This window comes from Mustela lutreola, chromosome 10, assembly GCF_030435805.1.
Source record: "Mustela lutreola isolate mMusLut2 chromosome 10, mMusLut2.pri, whole genome shotgun sequence".
NCBI classification, from domain to species: Eukaryota; Metazoa; Chordata; class Mammalia; order Carnivora; family Mustelidae; genus Mustela; species Mustela lutreola.
Window position 1 is genome coordinate 7490702 of NC_081299.1, and position 22551 is coordinate 7513252.

At 57.2% G+C, this 22551-nt stretch overlaps 1 protein-coding gene across 1 annotated transcript in view; it reads right to left on the minus strand.

Moving 5' to 3' along the window:
- Positions 1-22551, minus strand: part of CASZ1 (castor zinc finger 1) — a 146589-nt gene that overhangs the window by 66066 nt on the left and 57972 nt on the right. The window contains exon 3 of the mRNA XM_059138157.1: positions 58-109. The gene's annotated coding sequence lies outside the window, so the exon portion shown is untranslated. The remainder of the gene's footprint in view (positions 1-57; positions 110-22551) is intronic.

A 22551-nucleotide genomic window follows, 5' to 3' on the forward strand; every position in this document is an offset into this window, starting at 1 on the left:
ACCAGCTCTCCGGTGCAGGAGACAGGACAGCATATCGGGGGAGGGTCTCGGCCTTACCTCGCAGCGGGTCCTAGAGGCTCCTCTTTAACAGTAGGGGCGTCACTTCATCCTGGGGAGGGAGAGAAAAAAAGGCCGGTTAGTCTTTGAAGGCAGGATGCCTGCAACTGCCTAGTGCGTGCCCTCCATCCTGCTGTGTGCCCAAGGACTCCCTGACACGACGGGCCAAGGGGCTGATATTCCAGGACTGGCAAAGGGGGTCAAAAATGGATTTTGGATCATTTAAGTATATTCCAACCAAAATTTGAAAAAGTTCAGAAAGCAGTGGGAGCTGATGCCAGGGGAAATAGGGCCCTCAGGACACACCCCTAACCAAAGAGGGAACAGTCACACCCTACTGCACACCTGTCTGCGGAGACAGAGACAGAAGTCTGTTGGTGGCCGGGGAGCGGGGTGCAGTGGTAAACTGAGGGGCCTGGGACGGCAGAGCACAGCAGCACCCATGCCTTCACTCTCTTCCCCAGCCCCTGGGAATAAAAACGCCACAAGGCAAGCTGTTCACTACTGGAAGTGAGAGACAGAGGGCAAAGATGGACCAGGGGCCACATCACCCAGAAGCCTCACCTCCCAGGAACAGACTAGGACAGTACCTTCTACCTTGAGGTCCTACCAAGGAGACGAACCCACCCACGCCGGGGGCCCACGTTAGGGGCCCATGTAAGGAAAGGGACATGGTCCAACAACGAAGAGGATCTTTAGCCAACATATAACTCAGCCCAGCTTGCCAGGCTCAGACCCTCCTGCCCGGAGTTGAGTTTGGGAAGACAGACTCCTGATGTGGATAAAAAACCCAAGGAGCCCTTAGTCCCCGCCCCGACTCCCACCTCCACCCTCCGGCCCTGAGGCCTCAGAACCCTACCCTACTCGGGAAGACTTTTCTGTTTATTACGTTTTTTCCTCCCCACTCCCTCACTTGTGGCTTATCAATGATGCAAGAGGAATAACACCAATTTCCTTAGGCTGTGTAATCCCCAAATCAGATTGGGGGGATTGCAAGAGGTGAGGTGACCTTGTACAGGGCTCCCGGAATGCCACCCAGTCCTGCTGCCTGCCCTCTCTTTCCCAGGACATATTTAGACAGATAATGCTAATTGTACTTGACAAGTCCTCCTAAGGAGGGCTGGGTCTTCTGCCAGCTTTCGTGGCCTTGGCTGAGCTGCCTGGGCAGAGGGGCCTACCCAGGCAGAACCCACCCTGCCAGGCACAGGGCTCTGGGGCATGCTGGGCTGTTGGGAAGGCTGCCCCCTGCCCCCAGGGGTGCCTCCTAGGCCCACCCGACACAGAGGGTGAGAGGCCGGGGGTCCACTGAGATAGGGGGCAGTAGAGAGGAAGGGGGGGCTCTGAGGTAGGAGAGTGGAAAGAGCAAGAGGCCAGAGAAGGGAGCTGGGGGACACAGAGGCCGAGCAGGGCGGGGCTGCAGGGCGGGGGCTGGAGAGCTGGGCCTCAGCTGAGAGACTCTGGGCAGACCTGGCTGTCAGAACCCGGCCGCGCGTCCATCCCACACTTGCTGCCTGAGATCTCTCCGGGTGCCCTGGCCAGCCTCCCTTGAACCCCCAAAGCCCCCCAACCCCGTAACTCCAGTATCTCCCTTCCACCACCTTTTTCTCCCCTCCCATCCTCCCCTGCAACTGTGCATTTATTAATTCATGAGGCACTAATTAGTTCTTTGTTTAATTTTGTGTTAAACAGACTGACCGGAATGATAACGACTTGCAGCACGGTGTTGCCGTCCCCAACCACCCCTGTTTTCTGACAACAAGGCAGCGAGGGAGGCCGGAGCTCTGAACCCAAATCCCTCAGCAGTTGCACTTCATTAAGTCAAAATGTGACAAGAAGCTTAGAGAGCAACTTGCAGATCCGATCGCACACAACAATCACAGGAAACTTTGCGGGAGTTGGCCCGGCGGGGTGGGGGGGGAGTCGGGGGGGGGGAGGAAGGGGGAGGGGCAGGGATGCTGCCCGTGGGGCCCCAACCTGAGGTGGCGCCTCTCACAGGCCCTGGGGCAGGTGGCCTGGCAGACAGGAGCAGTGGGGCGGCTGGGTGCGTTTTGGAACCCCAGGGGGAGCTTGAGAAGTTCAACTTCTCTGTTTTCTTCCTCCCCCCTACCCCCCCTTGCTCCCAGGCATCTCCTCCTGTCTCTCTCTGCACCCCCACTGTCCCTGATGTCTGGTCTGGCCTGTGTGAGCTAGTGGCCGGGCACCCTCAGGGCCCCGCAGAGGACCAGAAGAGCGCTGGGGCTCAGGAAGGGCTTCTACAAGGCCAGGGAAAAGACACAGTGTGCGAAAACACAGAGTAGAGCAGGAAGCTCGAGGTTTGACCGAGAAAGAAAAGTAACGCGTGCTCAGGGATCATGGCCCGTGCGTCTCTTCTCTGCCAGCTGTCCGCGCACTGCCCCTCTGGCCAGCTGTCCGCCACTACCCCTCTGGCCCATCCACCCATCTGATGGTCTTTCTCTTAAGTACTCCAACCGGAAAACTGAGGACCGAAAGGTTGCGTTCTGGGTCGAGGTGCCCGGGAAATCAGATACAGAACCAGGTCCTGGAGCTTCCAGAGGGAGGCAGGCAGCTGAGTTAACCAGACCAACAGCTGGAAGACTGGATCCCTCCTGTCCATGTGAAAAAGCAGAAGCCTGGCCCCAGAGGTGTCAAGCCGCTAACCCCACTGGCCCGTGGCCCGAGTGAGGATCGGGGGGGAGCCCACTCAAGCCAGCCCCACCCCAGTCTGAAGGCAAGGCCCCTGGCCTCCCTTTATACCTGGCCCTCATTCCGCAGATGTGGACGACACCATCTGTGAATGAGAACACGAGAGGGGTGTGAGGAGGAGGAGAAGAACAGAAGTGCCCAGAGAAAGTTGCCAGTTATGTGCCTCGTGTGGCAAGAGTCCATTGCCTTCTCCCCATTGGCCACTGCGCGCCCGGTGCGGCCCGGCCCTGGCTGTGAGCGCGGTGCTCCCAGAGCCCGGCCGGCCGGCCCACGGGCACCCCGCCCCCTCCGGCTCCGCCTGGCCTGCCCTCGCCCGACCAGTGCAGGAGTGCGGTGGTCTCTCCCCGAGCCTGGCAGCCCTGGGCTGGCTTCTGTTAATTTGCTGTCAGGCTGCCTAAGCAAACCAATTAAAACTAATCATTAATTATAAAAGCAAGTGAGGAGAGTGGAAGAGAGGGAGAAGGTGGACATCTGAGAGGGGAAGGGGGAGAGGGAAATGGGAAGGAGAGGGGAGACCCCTGCGGGCCAGCGGGGAGCTCTGGGGCGGGGGCGGTAGCGGGGTGGGGGGGGGGGGACACTAGAGGCTCCTCGGGGCCCAAGGAGTCCTGGGGTGGAAGGCGGGCTGGATGGAGGCCAGAGCTATGGAGGGGGGCTGCCTCCGGTGAGGAGACGGAGGGACAGGCAAGGCGAGGAGGGAAGGGGCAGAGGGAAGTGTGAGGAAGCTGCCATGCCCAGCATGCCGGGACCTGAGGAGGCCTCACCCAGCTGTAGTCCCCTCTGGCTGGAGCCACCGACTATCCCGGACTTGGCTTCGCAGTGTCTCCCCCACAGCTCCCCAGCACCATATGTATGAGGCTCTGCTGATTATGCAGCCCCAGGCCAGGCTCCTCGGCCCCTGCCGCCCCTACCTGCTTCCCCAACCCTCTCAGGCCATGGCGGCTCGGGGCAGCTGTCGGCCCCCATCTACCCCCCCCCATGCGTCCCCTGCCCCCTCCCCCATCCTCACACACACCCTCTCCACGGCCCTTTCACAGGAGCTGAGGCCATGTCAGCCGGCAGCTTGAGGAGGGGGGCAGCACAGACAAGGGGCAGTGTCATGGAAACGGGCACTTTCCCCGAGAAATATTCTGTTTGGCCTCCTTCCTGCATTGAGGAGCTGTCAGGAGCCTGAGTGAGAGCCACACCACCCCGGGACCAGGCGTGACAAAACCTATTTTCTGCCTCAAATTTGATTGATTAAAAAACTTTTTAGGAAAACCATGTTAAAAGAGTGAAAGAGGGAGAGAGAGAGAGAGAGAGAGAGAGAGAGGCAGGGAGGAATAGAGGGGGAGAAAAGAAAGAATGGAAAGTTCTGCCAGGGAGAGAAAGGCCACAGGCAGGCAGGGGCTGAGCAGTTACCCCGCAAACAGGCCAGGGGATGTGGGTCAATGGGACAGCCGCAGTGTAACCAAGCAAAACGGAAAGGTCAAAGGAACCTGAAACTTTTACACAGTGGTTAGCAGGACAAAGAGGGGTCCAAGGGCTCTGCACAATCCAGCAGGCATCTGTCCCCTCTTCGGGAAAGGGACCTAACACCCCAAGGCAGGCAGGAGGTGGGCCCCCCAGCACCAGGAGTCTGAGCAGGTCTCTGGATGGGTTCTGGGGGTGGGGAGAGTGGGGAACTGGTTTCCAAACACTCTGGGCTGGAATTTGGCCAGAATCCTGAAAAATCTATACAGGGTCAACAGGGAGAGAGGGTCCGGTTGTTTTGGGGCAAGAAAGGGGTTTTCCCACCTTGATCTGTCAAGTCTTGGCTCAAGAAATATGTTTAATAAATACATAAATGAAAAGCACGAAAGTACTCAGCTGACTCCCACCAGCCCCAGGGCCTCTCGCTCACCCTCTCTGCCTTACACGTTCCCTGCCCAGGCCTTGGTCCCTTTGCCGGAGGATGCCCTGAAAATCCCCATTCCTGGCTTGCCGTTTCTCTTCTTCCTGTCTCAGAAATGCTGGGTTGTGATGTGATCAGCCCGTGATGGGATGGGAGGCCCCTGCCTGATACTCAGGCTTCCAGAAGAGGAGCCAGCCTCCCCATCCCTCCTGAGACCCCACGAGAGGAAGACACTTTTCCATTTCCCAGAGGCCCTGCCTGATCATTGAAGGCAGAACTGCCTGAGGTCTTCCTGGTGGAGCACATCCTCTCCCTACTCAGAGGGAGCCAGCTCGGTAGAGGGGTTTGCACGTGCTTCCCCATCTGAGAGCCTCGAAGGTCAAGGCGAGGAGTCATTCTGGCCAGACCATCAGCAAGAAAGTTTCCTGGGAAGAGTGCTCGGCAATGTCCAATCCAGTCCTTGCCAGCTCAGAGCTCAATGAGGGTAAGGCAGTGCCTCCTTGGAAAGACAGTCACATTCTGCCACATAGATGCACAGAAAGACAACACCTGCTCTGGGCGTCGCCCAGCCCCTCTGCCAAGTGAAATGACCCTAGATCTCTCTCTGTCCCCTGTAGTGGTCTTAGAAATTCAGGGAGTGCATATGGTGTGCATGGGGTGCGGTGCTAGGCATGTGGAAGGAAAAACATCCAGCACATGGGAGCGAGAGCAGAGTCAGGGTGGAGGGACTACAATCTTGCTTCTGTCACTTATAACCATGGGGTCTGGCAGGCCAGCCTGCTTAACCTTTTCCAGGCCTCAGCTCCTTTAATGAAAAGTAGGAGCAGAAGTGCCCACCTCAAAGGCAGTTGGTTCCCTGAGTCTCCCCTGAGTACGCACCACAGGCTGGATACGGTCCTAGGCCTAGAAAACTGTGGGAAACCAAAGACAGTCCTCACGGACCTTCTGTGCTCACGGCTGTGGCCAAGATTTGCTGAAAAAACGCGCCACACTCTGGTCCCACACCGGGGGGAGTGCTCAAGCTACGTTCCCTGTTCGTACCTTTCAGGGTCCCCGCCTGGAAGAAGCTGCGGGGAGATGCAGGTATAAGCCCAAAAGAATGGAACATGGACCCAAGTAAACTTGGACACGGACATTCACAGATGCTCTCCTCACAAGAGCCCAAAGGCAAACAGCAGCCCAAACGTGCACCAGCGGATGACGGGATGGACGGGGTGGGGCGAACCACGCTGCGGAATATCGGGCAACCGTAGAAAGGAACGGGGTCCTCAGACACACCCCAGTGTGGCCGCGCCCCGAGAACGTGCTAAGGGAGAGAAGACAGACACAGAGGGCTCGGATCGTCCCATTGTGAGTATGTGGAATATCCAGAGCCGGCAAATCCATGGGGACAGAGGGCAGGTGGGTGGTTGGCAGGGGTAGGGCGAAGGGGACTGGGGAGTGGCCGTTAACGGGCATGGGGTTCTGTCTGGGGTGACGACCAATTCCCAGAACTGGATGTTGGTGAGGGTTGCACGACACCGTGAAGGTGCTTAATGCTACTGAATCATACGGTTTAAAATAGTGACGATGGTGAATTTTAGGGGACGTCCCTTTTACCTCAATGAGGTAAAAGAAGAAAGCCAAAGAAACGGTGGCAGAAGCAGTCCTGGCAGCTTGAGAAAGGAGAAAGATGGCCCCTGGGTGGCGGCTCAGCCTGGGTGTTACAAGGTCAATTGTCACAACTCAGACGGTCCCTTATTCTCGAGAATGGCGGGCGCCCCTGCCCAGGGACTTCCTAGGCCTCTGCGAGATGCGGTTTATGACCGCCAAGGGGAAAAAAGACAATGTGGAAAGGCGAAGGTGGCTCCAGGGGTGGGCCTCCCAGCAGCCTACGTCACTTAAGAGCCCAGGATTCTGTATCCCGGATGCTCCGGTTCCTGCGAACACGCGAGCGTCCCGTCTGGTGAGTGGAGCCCAATGCACATGGCCTTGGCCAGCAGCCTCTGCCAGGCTCCCCCGATGACTTCCGCTTCTGCTCAGATGCCTGGTGCGACACGACACGCTGCCCTCTGGGCGGGGAAGGAGGGTCTGGATCGAGGACTTCCCCACCCACAGGGCTAAGGGCCCCCCCCACCAAAGGATGGGGTTCCACCTGGCAGGGAAAGCCTGGGACACCGGGAGCGCCGGGCCCTGGGGGCAGCCCCCCGAGCCCTCGCCCCGCCCTCCTGCCCGCATCCTGAATGCGTGTGCGCCCGGAAACCCCTGCCTTGGCCCGGGAACTGTCAGGAGATCAACAAACAAAAGCTGCTTCTTGACAGGGAGTCATTTATATTTTAGCTTCGTTCCATTATCCTAACGAATCCTTCATCAGCAGATGCAATATTAACAGCAGAAAATCAGCTCATTACATCCGGGGGGAGTTCATCAAGACGGCAATCATGTATGCAGCTCCCCAAGCCTGCGAGCGGCCAGTGTGGCTGTTATTTATTTATTTTGTTAGTTATTTATTTAATTTTGGGGGTTCTTTCCACATAATTGCACCGCATCTCAGATCTTTAATAAATAATTTGTAGGTCCTGAACTGCAGACGGCTTTGCTCTCTGCCATGAGAGCCTGCATTAGCCAAAATATTTACCAATATTTAGAAGTCATTAGAATCAGAAGGGAAGTGAGGAGGGGTACTCTGTTCTTCCACAAACAGCCTGGTTTGGGGCTAAGGTGCTCTGCCCTCACTCCGGTCCTCCGACCCCATCTCCTGGTCTGAGAGGAACCGTTCTGGATGGGATGGATACTGCCGCAGGGCAGGCCTGCGTCACTTGCTTGGGCTCACTTGGTTTGAGGGGGTTTCCTGGGAGCTCTTAGACACACAGGGCACAGAGGTACTGCGGGCTGCTCACGGCTGATGGGACTGGCTGCTGGAAGAGCCTTCCTGGGTGCAGGGGTGGGCACCTTGGTTTGGCATGCCGCAGCATCCTGCAGGAATGGCACTCCCCGGGTCCGCCCAGCACTGGGGAGCTCAGCCAGGGAAGACTGACCCCCTCCTCTCAGCCTTCCCAAGGCTACGCCTTCAACATCAAAGGACAGGAAAATTCAGTGGCTCCAGAAGGCAGACTTGTCCCATTTTACAGATGCGGAAACTGAGGTTCAACCAACTTAATTAAGCTTTCTCCCCAAGGTGGCACCACTAGGCAGAGGCCTACAACCAGGGTTTAGACCCAGAAGGGGCTCTGCTGCACTTCCATTGTGTCCGCTGGGTCCGAGGCTTCCGGCGACACAGCCCGGCCTCCCAAAGGCTCCTGGCTCCAGCCCACAGGGCTGAGGTGGCCACTGGGCCTGATGGGCACCCCCGCCACCGCCCCTGGGCTGGCCATGCTTTCACAGGTTTTTCCCAGCGGGGGCTGGATTTCTGCCCAGCCAGGAATGTGCTCCCGGGATGTCAATTCTAATCTCCCCAGCGCTCTGACAGAATTAAGCTTCAGTTTGTCCGACAACATCCCAAAGTTTCAGAAATCCAGGGCAGACTCTCTAATCAGGCTGGAGGACAAAGGTCTGGCCTGACCCTGTCACTTCCATTCACTCCTCCTGTCTGTCTCCCCGCTGCGGCCTTTCCACAGCTTCCTCCACCCTCTGCCCTTCCCTGGCCAGCTCAGCTCCCCCCTCTCCTCCAAGCTCCCCTGTTTCTCCGCCCAGCATTTTCCCTCTCCTGGCAGTGGGCTAATCCTGGGGCTCCACTATCTGAAGCGCACTCGGCCTGGCTGGCCTCACCTTGGCCAGGTGACCTCTGGGAAACTGCCTCTAGAGAGCACACAGGCACGGCCCCTCCTCGGCTCCAGGTGAAGGGTGCTTAGGGCAGAGCTGTTCTCAAACTCTGCCTCCCCTTGCCTTGGGTCAGCCTGACTTTGGGTTCCCCACAACTGCTCCTGAAGGATCTTCTGGCCTCAGCCAGCCTCCACCCAGTTAGGAGGGCCCTCGGAAGCCTTGGCCCTTTAGCCATGTTTGGGGACAGCTATGTGAGCAGTGATGTCCCCACCTCAACCAACCCCTTGAGGCACTGAGAGGGACACTGGGTAGAGACAAGGGGCTGCGGCAGCCATGGATCGGGGATAGGCAGGGCCTGTGGTGACCACCCTGATCCCTTAGCTCTGCCAGGCCATGACACCGCTAGAAAGGGGTGAGGGGCTCAGCAGCGAGGGAGCGGTGCTAGCTGGGCGGAGGACAGTCCCCAGGAAGCTGCAGAAACAGAGGTGCCTCCTTTTTACTACACACAGCACCTAACTCACTCCTCTCCACGTGGCTCTCATCTGGACCCAGAGAGGTGGTACCTGCCTCCGTTTCTGGAAGGAGTCGGAGTAGGCCCAACCTTCAGAGAACACACACAGAGGTGTCGTAGGGACTGCGACTTAAATTCCGTCTGCTCACACCGAAAGGTGCACATGGAGCTGAGGGCAAGGGGAAGACAGGGGCAGTCCTTGAGCCAGAAAGCCAGCTCAGGGAGGGGCTCCCCGAGAGAAAGGGGCAAGAAGAAACATACAGGGTGTAGAGAGAAGGCTTGAGGAGGAAGAGACCGAAGTGGAAATGTCGTTCTGTCCTTCTGCTGCCCCTCCAGAAGGTACAGAAATCTCGAGTGGCCAGGATAGGGGGCTCCCCCAGAGCCACCCAACTGGCAGAGAGCTTGGAAAGTCCTGGAATGTTGCAGTAGGCGAGGCCTGCCAAAGCGCCTCCAGCTTCCTCCTGTGACCTGAGCAGAGACTTGACCCTGGGCAGGGATCCTCCCCTCCCCTGCTTCCTCGGCCATGCGGACGGATGGACCCCCTTTCCAGAGTTGCCAATTGCCATGCCTGAGGGTCTCTCCTGCATTCTGCCTTCACCAGCTCAGCTCGAAGGATTCACCTAGAGACTGAGTTGGGTTGGGATGGCAGAGGGACAGGAGGAACAGATAGAAGCGGCCAAGGAGAATGAAAGGTCTCTTTCACCAGCCCTTTCCCCGGAAGAATGAAGATACTTCTTGCACTTTTGCCAAAAACCAGAAACATCTACAAAGGCCACCGGTGGAGAATGGAAGAACACCTGCCTGTTAGCACTTTCCAGAAAGCGCCTGCAATTCCCACTGCTCCCACCAGCCCCCCCACCCCGTGCAGCTCCACAGCCCCCCAAACGTCCAAGTTGGCTCCTCTGCCCTCCTGCCCGCCTGGCCTTCTCTCCCTCGCCGTGCTGGGTGTTGGTGAGATGTTGGGTTTTTTCTTTTTTGCAATTTATCAGCGGATTGTGTGGAGCTGAGTGGTGTGAGCCTCACCCTGCTAAATAAAGCTTTGGTATTTCTGATAAAGCCATCAAATTCCTTATCACACTGACACAAAGTGCATTTAAAGAGACAGACACCCTGTCCCTCCCGCCCCACCGGCCCCTGCCCCCTCCCCTCAGTTCAGATTTCCAGCTGCTCCGGCTGTTCTGGATCAGACACCAAATAGAGAGTCTGAGGATGTGGAGGGGGGTCGGGGAGAGGGCGCAGGGTGGAAGCCAAGGGGCCAGTTGCCCCCTCCGACTCCCACCCACCCACCCATGTCAGAGCGGCCGGCACCCAGACCAGGGACCCGGGTCTGCAGGGAGTGGCATGTACTTCCTGCCCCAACTCTGGAAGCAGAAGGAAACTATCAATAGAAAGGTCCTACAGCAGGGGACGTCCTCATAAACAGAACAATCCTGTGTTAGGACAACAGCCGACAGCTGGAGGAAGAGGTCCTGATGAGCTGCCGGACCAGCAAGGCTGCTCAGTTGACATGAATATGTCCAGTCACTGTGCCCACAGCAGTACCAAAAGGGGTGCCCCGGCCGTGGTGCTGCCCAAGACGGGGTGCCCCAGGAGTACCAAGGTGGAGTGCCCTGGCCATGGCACTGCCAAAAGGGGGTGCCCGGGCCACGGTAGTGACAAAGTGTTGTAAAAGGAAGACCAAGAGGGGCCACTGGACCCCACTCAATGTAGGGCTGACCGGCATTCACATCAGGCTCGACTCCTCCCACTGCCCCATGCGGTGGGGGACAGACGAGGAAACCGAGGCTGGCCCAAGGCCACAGAGCCAGTGGCAGGCCCCAGCAGGGGCTCCAGCCCAGGCTGGCCAACAGCTCTGTGGAGTGAAAGACCCTCTTCCCCTAATTGATTTGCCAAGCTCACGTCTACCTCCTCGTTTATGATCCCACAAAGACAGGCCTTCCTGTGTCCCACGGCCCCCTCCCACCTCCTGGCCCTAGCTCGGCAGCCCAGGCCCTGCGCCCACACACAGCCTGTTGGTTGAGGAATCAAATTTATTATTTTTAATTATTTTGATTTATCAAAGCAGCAGCTACAATCATATTAAACCAACTTGGCTTCTTGGCATTTAACAGATACGCTGCTGCAGGACTCCCCCAGACTCCATAAAACACCCAGCCTGTCCGCGGGCTCTTCAAGGAGGGCACCCAATGCTCCTTCTCCAAGAACCCCAAATTTGAGGGCCACGAGATACCCCCATCTGCCCTGCCGGAAACACATGCTGACAAAGTTGCTGATGGCCAGAGAGAAAAAGGAACAAGCTGGGCAAAGCTGCCAGGTCCTTTGGGAAATGATCACTTCCATTCCAAAGTCCCGACCTCCTGAGGAGTGGGCAGTAGACCCAAGCACCTGCCCCCTTAGCTGGCATGTGTGGGGTGTCTGTCTTATCCCAGGCCCATGTCTGGGCCCTCAACAGAGATGAGCCAGATTACTCCTTGGGAAGAATGACTGCCCCCTCTTTGCAAGGGGAGAAATCCTGCCCAAGGTACACAGCTCAAAAAAACAGCCAGGCCAGTGTCCAGGCTGATTCATTTTGAATGAAAAGCCCTGGTTCTTTCTACCATACCTCTGTACCTTCCCCCCAGACCCAGGAGCACTGTTTCTGCCCAAGCACCATGGTTAGTAGAGGAAGACTGTGAAAACGAAAGAACCCTGAAGTTCAAGGTGATGGCCCAAGGCTGCACACACCAAACATTCAGAATCTGGGTGCTTGGGAGAAGGGGTCCCTAGAAGCAGCACTGTGGGGCAGGCAACACCAACCCAATAGCCTTCCACTGGATGCTCGGGCCCACCGCAGGGTGTAAGGAGAGGCTGGCCTGCTTTTCGGGTGGGGTGGGGGGAGTTGCACAGGTGAGTGGCTTCTCAGCTCAGCCAGGGAGCTGACCACGCCCTCAGGGCCAGCCCAATCCCTAGGGAGCCCAAGAGCCCAGGGCCCTGCATGGCAAGGACCAGCAGGGTGTGGGAACAGGGTAAGTGGGCACTTCATAGTTCTAAGCAAAACCGCACACCAGGAGCATAGGTGGGCCTGGAACAGACCCCTCCGGTTCAGGGGCCCACAGAACCCCCAGCAGTCAGCCCCCTGCAAGTCTTGTGAACACGGGCCGGCCTCTCTCGGCGGGGTGAGAGGAGGCAGCAGTGCTGAGACAGAGTCTCAACCCACGTCCTCTGATTTCATATGTGGGAATTATAGTCAGCTGCCGTCAAACCAGGAGCCAGACCCCACTGGTCCCCACGGCCCAGAGGTCCCACAGGCTTGTGTGAAGAGTGCGGCTGTCGCTGAGGTTGTGAACCCTGATGGCACCCACGGGCACCTTATCCGGTCCCTCTGAGGTCAAGTTTCCTTATCTATCAAATGCATGGGCTGATAGTAGCAGTGATGATTCGGGGAGACAACGAGTGCCACGCTTAGCCAAGTGTCTGCACATTTCCTAGGTGCAAAAAGTAGTGGCAATCAACCTTGTCATCATTGTCACCATCATCATCATCATCATCATCATCACCTAAACACAAGGGATTGTGGCTTTAGGCCCAGTGAGGGCAGAGAGACTGGGGAGCAAATCTGATATTGCTGACCGGACTCAGTGCTGCGCTCCTCCAAGAGTCCAGGGGAGCTCTGAAATGTCTAGAGGAGGCTGTCCCTGGTGCCTGCCCAGCCCACAAGGACCTAGAGTTAAAGGTGGGGGGGGGAAACCAGGCTGACTCTCTGGGAGTCACATTTGCCTATCAAAAACTCTACGTTCACTCAGCTTTCCTGGGGAACTCATGCCCTAATATGGGCCCAGCAGCTTTCTGGGTTATTTCGAGTGAGTGCTTGTGATAATGACTCCAGGCTTTGCTTCTGCTGCCCCCAGAAAACTTTCCATGTGGGGACAGGAAGGATGGCAGGCACAGGGAAGCCCGAGGTCAGAAAGCATGCCAGAAAGGAGGCCCAGATAGGTAAGCCAAGGGGAAAGGAAAGCAAGAGGCCAGAGGAGCAGCTGACCCAGAGGTCAAGGTGGTAGGGGGGACAGAGCTGGGCAAAGAAAGCCAAGATCCCCAAGACACAGGTGGGCACTGAACCACGCCCTCTGCCCACTACTCCCTGCCCCTGGGAAACGCACCCGGGACGATAGTCAGGATGGCACCCTACCTCCTTGCCCACATCTCTGATAGGGGTCCCTTTTGCACAGAGGCCAAGTCGGGCTCCTGGGCCACTCCGAGATGCCTTGGGGCCCCTGGGCTCCTGGATTGATTTACATATTAATGATCTTCTGCCCAAGCTTGGCCCAGGACTCCAGCCCGCACAGGGTTAACTCAGAGGGGCTGGCTTGCCTTCACTCTACCTCAATTTCTACTGCACCCATCACCTACCTCCCCCACCCCCTGATCTTAGGAAAAAAAACCCATCAAAATAACTATTTTATGTCTCCAAATATGCAGATCATTTTCTTTAATGAAAGATGCTTGACGTCTCCGATCCAATTAATATGCAAATGCAGGAGAGGATTTATTTGTGACATTCTGTCTGGGTGAGAGAAAACAAAAAAGGCCTGTTAACCAAAACACTAATTGCTGTGACTGATTGTCACATATCATCATTTTCATAGGATCTCCTCCATTCCTGGCTCTCAGGGAGCTCGAAACCAGGACTCATCCATGTAGGCATCCGGGAGAAGCAGGGCAGAGCGGCTGCCCGTCTGTGTGGCCCCTCCCCACCAGACCTATGTCTGGGGCCAGCTGCCTGCTTCTGGTCCCACGGGGCGGCCGGTGACCCTAACCTTCTACAGGACTTTGCCAGTGGTTCTCCCTTCCTATGTGCGCTTCGTTCAGGTGTTGGCCTGCAAACCGGGGAGCGGGAGGCTGGGGGTCTGCTGGGTCTGATAGGCTGGGGCGGGCCTCAGGCAGGCCACCTTTCTGCCCCACTCCTGGCCAGGTGCTTTGTTGCTTTCTACTCCCTCCTGCTAGGAAGCTTTTAGAGGAAGGAGTGGGAGCTCCTTCTCCTGCTTCTCCAGATATATTTCTCACAGCACTTGTTGAGAGAAGCCACCTGGGGAAACTGAGGCATGGCACCCTCCCTTAGATGACACAGGGAGTCTACGGAAATGTCTGAAATGCCTGGGCACACACGCCAGCTAGGCAGACATCTGCATGTTAGCCCCCACCTGGTGACCTCACTGAAGGGGGTGGGTCAGCTGCCACAGCCCAGGCACCTCTGAGCCACTTAGACCCCTCAGGAGGACATGGGGCTTCCTTTTCTTTTAGAGGGAATGGGGAAGGGAATGAGTGGTGACGGGCATCCTTATTACCAAAGGCCAAACGGAAATGGTAAAGACAGTTTTTTTTTTGCTCAAGATACCAGGTGAAGAACAAGAGGGTTCCAGGTGTGGCGCACTTCTCCCCACACAAGGGGCCAGTGGACCAGGGAAGACCAGAGAGCATTGCCTTGTGGCTCAGGAGCTTGGAAGGCTGGTCTCTTGCCATTTGGGCTCAAACATTCTGGACACTCAGAAGGCCTCTACTATCTTCCTGCCTCCTCCCTAGAACCCCACCGAGTTCCCAAGGACATTGAGAACAGGGATTGGGGAGCCAGGGTGGGCAAGGCCAAAGAGCGATGTGGGTCCCTGAGCACCGCTGAGTACTGGGCACAGCTGAGGGCACAGCAAGGGACTCTGTGGGCCTCCTGCAGGTCAAGTCCCCCTGAGGGCCACTGAAGCCACAGCCACCTAGTGGGCACCAACACACATCTGCCCAGGGCTCTGCAGTTGTCTCTGGCCTGGGCCGCGGTGGCGGCGACAGGGAGGTGGCTCCATCCCAGTTGACTCCCATCCCCGACGTCCCCCGCTCCTGCCCTGGCCCAGCTGCCTGCCTCCGGCAACTCTGACATGGGCCTCCAGGAAGAGCTGGCGCCAGGGCAGCGCAGGGCAGACACTCTCCCCCCAAAAGGCCTGCCCCCGCACCCCAGGAACAGGCTCAACAGGATGCCGTGCGGGGGAGCTTGGAAGCCTTCCGGGAAGAGCGCGGCCCTGGCACCAGTCCTGCAGGGAAGGAGGTGAGCTGGGTCTGCCACTCCGTCTGCCGCTCACCTGACTCGCGCCCACGGCGGCTCAGCACCAATGGGGTGTGCGTGGGCGCAGACGGGAGGCGCGCATCATGGCGCCAGGAGCCAAAGGGGGAAGGGCAGGCGGCTGGGGAGTGGCAGCAGGTGGGCTGGTCAGCTGAAGAGTGCTCTGCCCGTACGCCCCAGGCGGGACCGCCCCACCGGCCAGTGGGGAACCCAAGAAAGGGTCTTCTAGAACACTGAGCCTCTCCCTCCCCCGGCCGGAAGTGCCCGCTTTCCCCTTGGTCTGTTCTCCACCACTGGCCCGGTGAGAGAGGACAGGCCTTGTTCCGACTTTGCATATGTCCACCCCACAGGCGCTCCCAGGCACAGCCAGTGGGGCACTGGGGTGTGGGGAACAGCGATACGGTCTCACGGTGCCATGACTTAGAATCCCTTTAAAACCAACCCATCTGTCCAGTAAACCTTCCCATAAAACAAAGGAGTACACGGCCGTGGCTCTGAGCATCGTGTTAAGGTCAGACGCCTGCCCCCCAGCCCACTGGCTCACCCTTCCCCCGGTGCCCGGCCTGGGAGCAGCACACGCCCAGCTGGACACGGCAGCCTGACCTATGGAAGGCATGATTACTGGATCCGGGTCAAGCTAGACCAGCTTCCTGGCACAGGGCAGAGAGGACCTGCCCTTCACAGGTGCCCTTGTCCGGGAAGGACAGGACCCCAGGGCACCAACTTGGAAGCACCTTCCCTCCCTCTGTCTTCCTCGGCCCCGTCTCCCACTTTTTCTCCCCAAGTGGTATGGGTCCAGAGCCAGAAGCCTAGGAAACTTGTCTGCTGGTTGCATTTCCCCTAAATTCCATCCGCAATGTGGCTGCTCCCCGAGTCTGCTTTACACCAGCTGCCGCAGGTGGCCACCCCATCCAGCACGGCCTCGGCTTCATGTACCTCCTTCCCCATAGCCCTCTTTTTCCAGGACCTCAGGGTTCTCACCAAGTCCAAACCACATCAGCCTGGGTCAGCCCCAATCCTGGTGTCTCCTAGGGTCTCCCAGATCATTCAGGTTCTTGGTAGGGAAGAGTCTAGAATCTGTTCTCAATCTGAGACCTAGGAGCTCTTTCACCCTGGGTCACTTTCAGAGAGGTAGAAGCGTCCCCCCATCTAGCTGTAAAGGGTAGAACGTCAACGCCATACTAACGTTAAAAATACCCCAGCACACAATCCACGGGGTTAGAGCAAGGGCCACATGGTCAGAGCCGGACTATAAATAACCAGCAAATCATTTCCCAGAGCCGCGGCCCCCTCCCCAGCACCAAGAACCTTTCTGAGGAAATCAAAGTGAACACAACTGTTACCAAGTCACTACTAAAATATTTACCAGCCTGGCGAAGTGCCGAAGGTGCTTGGCACCGAGTGTTTGCTTATTTACAAGGCTGTTTTAAAGGGTAGAAAGCAAAATAAGGTAACCTGAGCTATTAAATGGAGGGGCCAGGTGGTACCTACCAGCTGTCAGCTGTCCCAGGCACACGGGGAGCTGGGTGAGGGCGGGCGCAGAGTCCCCCAAAATGGGCTGGAAAAGCAGAGACAGGCTTTGGAGCTCCAGAATAACCCAATCAGCAGTGGGGAGCTTGGGGCTATCAGTTGTGGGTCTGTGTGTATGTGTGGGGGGGTTCTCCTTGGCCCCAAACACCAGCTAACATAAGCCCCCAACCCGCTCCTGGACTTCCGCATCCACACTCAGAGGGGAAACAGGGGTCACTGCCCTATCTAGAGGGGGGTACCCAGGCAAGGAGGGGGAAGTAGAGGAAGACGGGCGGTGGGGCCCCCCAGAGGAAGCCGTACGAGGATCCAGGGGAACCTGGGGGAGAGAACTGCACTCCAGTGTTCTCATCTTCCTCTTTCTTTGAAGTTCCCTTGTGGTTTGAATTTCATTTTGATTTTCTCAACTTTGGCAGATTGGAGTTGAAATAACCTACAAATTACTTAATGTGTTGTAAATCTGGGGGAATTCAGGAGTAATGGGGACCACATGTTGGCCCGGAGGAAGCCCATAGAGGGCTGAGGAGGGGCGGCTCTCTCAGACACACAGGTGGCTGTCCCAGGCAGGGACCCTGGATGCCCGCGGTCCCCTGGAAGGAGGGGGCGTGGGCTCCCCTGCAGGTGGGGTAGCCTTCCCGAGTGGGCCAGGGAGCTCCGGATGGACGCAGAGGGAACGTGTTAAGACAGCGGGCTGACCAAGTCGCTGCCTGGGGCAGCCTGGTGACCCTGGACAGGGGGCAGCCAAGTAGGCCGCGTGCCAGGTGCCTGCCAGGCCCCTCGGCTTCACCAAAGCCGCTGCGCTGGCCGTGCTCCCCTCTGGCCTCCCGCTGCCTGTGTGTGGCTGTCAGCTGAGCTCCCACCGCCCTCCCCCCCTCCCGCCCTCCCTCTTCAGCAGATTTCTCTCAAGTACTAAGCCATATGGTTCCAGTTAAGCTCCATATTTTTCCTTGTCGATTGAAGAGACACACTTTCCTCTTTGCCAGACAGTTTGCAGATTGCTCTGTTGGCTCAATTTCTTATTGGATTTCTCAAAAAACCTGACATTTTAAATTAATTTACAGCCACAACAAAAAGAGTTCAGAATTTTAATGGTGTTGTAAGTAATTTTTAGGTAATCCACTCCAGATTTTGATATTAACCTTTGAAACTGGAGTTCATTCAGCTACTATGTTACAATACCCAGTCAGATTCCAGGCCTGGGGGAGGCCAGGCTGGGCTAGGAGGCAGAAGTGGGGTTCTGGGGGAGCCCTTTCTGCCAGGAAAGCCCAGGGGGATGGTGCCTGGGGAATCCTGGGCCAGTGGGTGACAGTGACAGAGGGCCCGGGGGGCATGGCCTTGTAAGACAGCGGGGCAGATGCTGGAGAGTAAATGTGGGGGCAAGGGGACCTACGGAACATTCTAGAAGGACCAGCCAGACTCGGCAGGGGGCAGCAACTCAGAATCCCTCAGTAGCAAGAGCAGGGCTCACGGTACGGGGTGTGCCCTATGAGAGAGGATCTACCTCAGTGCACCAGGAAATAATAATGATAATAGTAATAATAATGGTGACCGCTAACATTTGCTGAGCTTGCTGTTTGTCAGGCAGCGTATGAAGTGCTTCACGGGCTCTAGCACATCCGCTCCTCACACCACCTCTGGGGTAGCCACTGTCACAGCTACAAACACTACTGCGCCTTGTTCACGTGTGTGGAGGGCTTACCGTATCCCAAGCAGGTCAAAGCCCTTTACACCCACCGCCTCACTCAATGAGACAGGAGCTAGGCTATTCATATCCGCATTTTACTGAGGAGGAAATGAGGCTCTGAAACATGAAGCCAGCCCCCCCCCCCCACGCCTCTCCGTTTGGCCTCTACTGACCAACAGCCAGAGAGTTCTGGGACCCCAGCCTGCCCCGGCTGAGCCTGCACCGTGTGGCCCCTTGTCCCCAGTGCGACAAAACCACCCCATATGATCCTTCCGGCGGGGGCTAGTGCAAGGTGGCAAGGAGGTGTGGTCCTCCAGGCAGGCCAGGCTGGGCCCTGCCCTGCCACCTCTTCCCCACGCTGCCCTGGGTTGGCTGAAGGCCGCGTGCCAGTCCGGACAGAGGAAGCTCTGGGCATGGGAGAGGAGCCTCGCCAGCTTCTTTACTAGGCTCTGGCACTGAGCAGCCCCTGCCTGGGTACCGAGCCAGCTTACTACACCAGCAGATTGCTCGCATTCCTTCCCTGTAGGAGCTTCCCGGGGCACCCAGGAAAGGAGAAGCAAAGACAGAGCCCCGGCCAAGGCTGTTCCAGTCCCTGGAGGGTCCTCACGCCAGCAGCGATCCAGAGCTCTGAAGGGAGGCCAAAGACAGGCTGGACCGGGCCTGCCCTGAAACTGGGGTGGCTCCCTTGGCCTTCTCATCTTGGGGGAGAATGGCTCAGGGCGCGGGGGAGCGGGGGCAGAGAGGTGTAGGAATCAACCCCCGCCAAGCCCATTGAGATGTCATGTAAATAGTGCTGTGTGGGCCCTGGGGGGGCTCCCCCCTACCCCATCACCAAAGCTAGAAGAAAGGAAGGAGTGACCGCTGGGTGGGGGGTGGCTTTACCGGCCCTGCCTGTGAACAGAGCCCCAGGGCACACGAGTGTGAGTGAAGGACCCAGCACTGAAGTGAAGGCAGAGAGGGGAGTGGTGGGAGCCAGGGTCAAGGCCTACAACTTGTCAGGGAGGGCAGGGGGGCAGCGAGAGGGCCGTGGGAGAACTGGGCCGAGGTAGCATGGGGCCCAAGCAGTGCCAGGTCTGGGCGACCAGGGTGTCATGCAGAGCCTTGGCTACAAGGCCATGAGGCCTACATATGCCCTTCAAGCCCAGCCCACAGCCCCAGTATAGGAAGAGGCCCTGGGACCCCATGCTTTGGCCAGGTCATCCGTCCATCCATCCATCCACCCGCAACCCCTGGTTGTTTGCTTATTCTGGGTGCGAGGTTTTTGCAAGGCCTTAGAAGTCCAGAAAAAAAACTAGCCTCCTGGAAGCCCACAGACTCCAGAACCCCAGCCCTTTCATCCTCGGGGACCTGAGGAATCAGTGTGGCCAAAGGGTGCTGAACAAATGCAGACCCAAGGCCCACTCTCGGACAGGCTCTGCCCTCCTGGGTCCCCCCCCTCACTCCCCTCAGACCCAAGTTGGATTCTTAGACTCCAAGGAGAAAAGCCTCCTGAGATGCTGGGAACCAGGAGCTTCTGACTTTCCCCCACTCCCGTGGAGAAAGGAGACCTGGGGCCCTAATTTCCGGATGGTCGGCATCCCAGAGAGAGAAGGTCCGGGCCTCGAAGCTGGCCTTTGCCTGTTTCCTGAGCACAGAAGGGCCAGGCAGCAGCTGCCAGGCCACCCGTGCCCAGACTGCACCCGTGCCCAGACTGTGCAGACCTTGGAACCTGTGGAGCCCCTGGCTAGCGGCCAGACAGCATGTATGAGTATCAGGGGGTGAGGTGGGGGGGGTTGAGAATTCAGGCTTTCCGTGCCCCCGGCACCATGCCAACATGTGGAAGGTTGAACTCACCCCTGGCGGGATGCCACGTGCCCAAGGAGTGGGCATCTGCTGGCATGGCATCGTGTGAAGAACTAGGGGCCCAAGCACCGCCTGTCGCTCTGGGCTTTCCCTGACACGTCACAGGGGTATGTCTGCTCCTTCCCTGCATGGCACGGAGTACAGGGGCCCCCAAATGTCCCTTTGGCGCAATGCCCACCGCATACCATGGGCCATCCTCATTGGCACCCAGCCGCACGTGGAAGAGCTCAGACGCTCTGCTGGACCCCAGCCAGGCTCGGAATGGTTCTCCCTGCTGGCTCAAGGCCATAAACAGGGCATCTCCGTGTTTGGGCCCATGGTACCATCTTTTCACCATGGCAGCCCAGAAGACCGCCCCACCTCCCACTCTGTCCACAGACAACCATCTTCGACCATTTTATGGACCATGGGATGATGTCAGAAGCCTTTGTCAAATTAGTTGCAACATAGGTACTATATGTAAGAATTAAAATGAATATCCTTCCCCTACAGTCACTGGGACAACTCACCCAACAGAGAAAATTTTCATTTGTGTTCCCACTGAGGGAGCAAACCCCAGAAACTTTCTGAATTGTACCCCACCCCCGCCTTCCCCCGAGTTGTCTACTGGCTTCTTGCTCTCTTTCCAAGTCTTTCTTTCTTGGCTTTTTTTTTTTATTATTTTATTTTTTATTTCCCCCTCTGGGTCAGGTTAAAGCGCTCCTGAGGGGTGACTGACGGGGGTTGCCATGGAGACCCTGGCTTGAAAAAAAGCCTCGTTAGTTGCCAACTCTGTGTGTTGTTGTTTTACAACTGTGACCGACCGTCACATGAGAGGGGGGACAGCTGGGGGCCGGGCAGCACAAAGGGGAATGGCTTTTTAATGGAGCGCCTGGCCAGCGCTTGAAGACTCAATAAAGAGTTGCTGGCGAGTCCCCTCACTGGGCCCGGCCCAGCACATGGGAGTCGGAGGCCCTTTGTTCCTCAGGAGCTGGGATGGGAAAGTTGAGAAAACCAGCCACTGGGAGGTGAAAACAAGAGGCCTTCCCCCACCGCTCACAGGCCAGCTATTTTCCCTCTCTCTCAGGGTGCCGGGATGGAGGGGACAAAACCCAGTGTCTCGGACAGGCTGCCATGCTGGGGCGGGGGGGTGGGGGTGACTGGAAGGCAGCTGGGGGAAGCCAAGTGGGGAAGCAGAGGGAGGAGAAGGGGGCGGGGGCCTGCCTCTGGCTCCTGCATGCCGCCCCGCCAGCCCCCAGCATGAAGGCAGGTGGCCGCTGGGAAACTGGGCCGCTGTGGGGTGGAGACAGAGAGAGCCTAAGCTCAACACAGGCTGGGCCCTAATGGGAAAACAGGGGGCTACAGGACTACAGTTTTCTGGGGGGAAGGAGACCCTGTAGGAGTGATTCAGGCCACGGCCAGGAGGGTGCCAGTGTCCACGGACACAGACTGCAGGGTGGTTCCTGTCCCACTCCCTGGGCCACCTGCCAGGACCTCCTTGATGTCTCTCCCCACAGCAGCTCTTGATGGACCCTGTCCCCAGGGGGCCCAAGGGAGGGGCTGAATCTGGCCAAGACCTTAGCTTTTTCTGATGGGAGAGACAAGATGCTAGAGCAAAACGCTTTTCTTCAGCCCTGACCAGAGAGATGGACAGAGATGGAGAGCGAGAGAGGGACACTGGGGTGTCTTAGGGTGACGGTTCTCAAAGTGTGGCCCGATGGCCTCTGGGGGTTCCTGAGAACTTTTCATAAAGATGGAAAGGTGTAACTGCTTTTCTCACTGCGGCAACCCGGGCATTAAGGGGGGGAAGCAGTGGCAGGTAAAACCGCTGGTGCCCCACACCAAGCAGTGTGCCGGCGGTCACTGTGGTCGTCATCGCTGTGCCCTTGCTGGGAAAGAAGAGCTATATTCGCTTAAGAATGTCCTTGATGAAGCTATAAAGAATTGTTAATTTTTATGAAATCTTACCCCCGGAGTACATGTCTTTTTAACATTCTGAGAGATGGAGAGGGAAATACACACAAAGCTCTTGCTGTGTCCTGACATCCAGGGCTTGGCCTCGAGGACAGGTACTCTCGTGACGACGCTGAGAGCCACTTTTTTCACCAAATGCCACCTGAACTTGAAAGAGTGACTGACAGACAAACCCTGACTTTTTTGAATTTGGGTATCTGGCAGACATTTTCTCAAAAGTGAACAAAGTCAGACTGTCACTTCAAAGGGGAAACAAAACTGACAGTATTTGTCACTAGTAATAAAATCTGAGCTTTCAAGTGAAAATGAGACTTTGGATAAAAATCTCAGGCACTGTGACTCTGACAGTGTCCTACGACTCAACCAGTCACATGTTCCGATGAGACCGGTGATGATACCAAGGAATGTCATTTTCTAGAACATCGTGGCATGAAACGTGTTGACATTCAGAAGATCTGCATTCCTCAGTGAACCAGTATTTTCTGAATGACCCACGCAACAGGTTACAAAATCACGCGTTGGGAAATGATTCATTCAAAGTGCAAGGCAGACCAGTGGGTTTTAATGGGAGAGTGCGCAAAGTT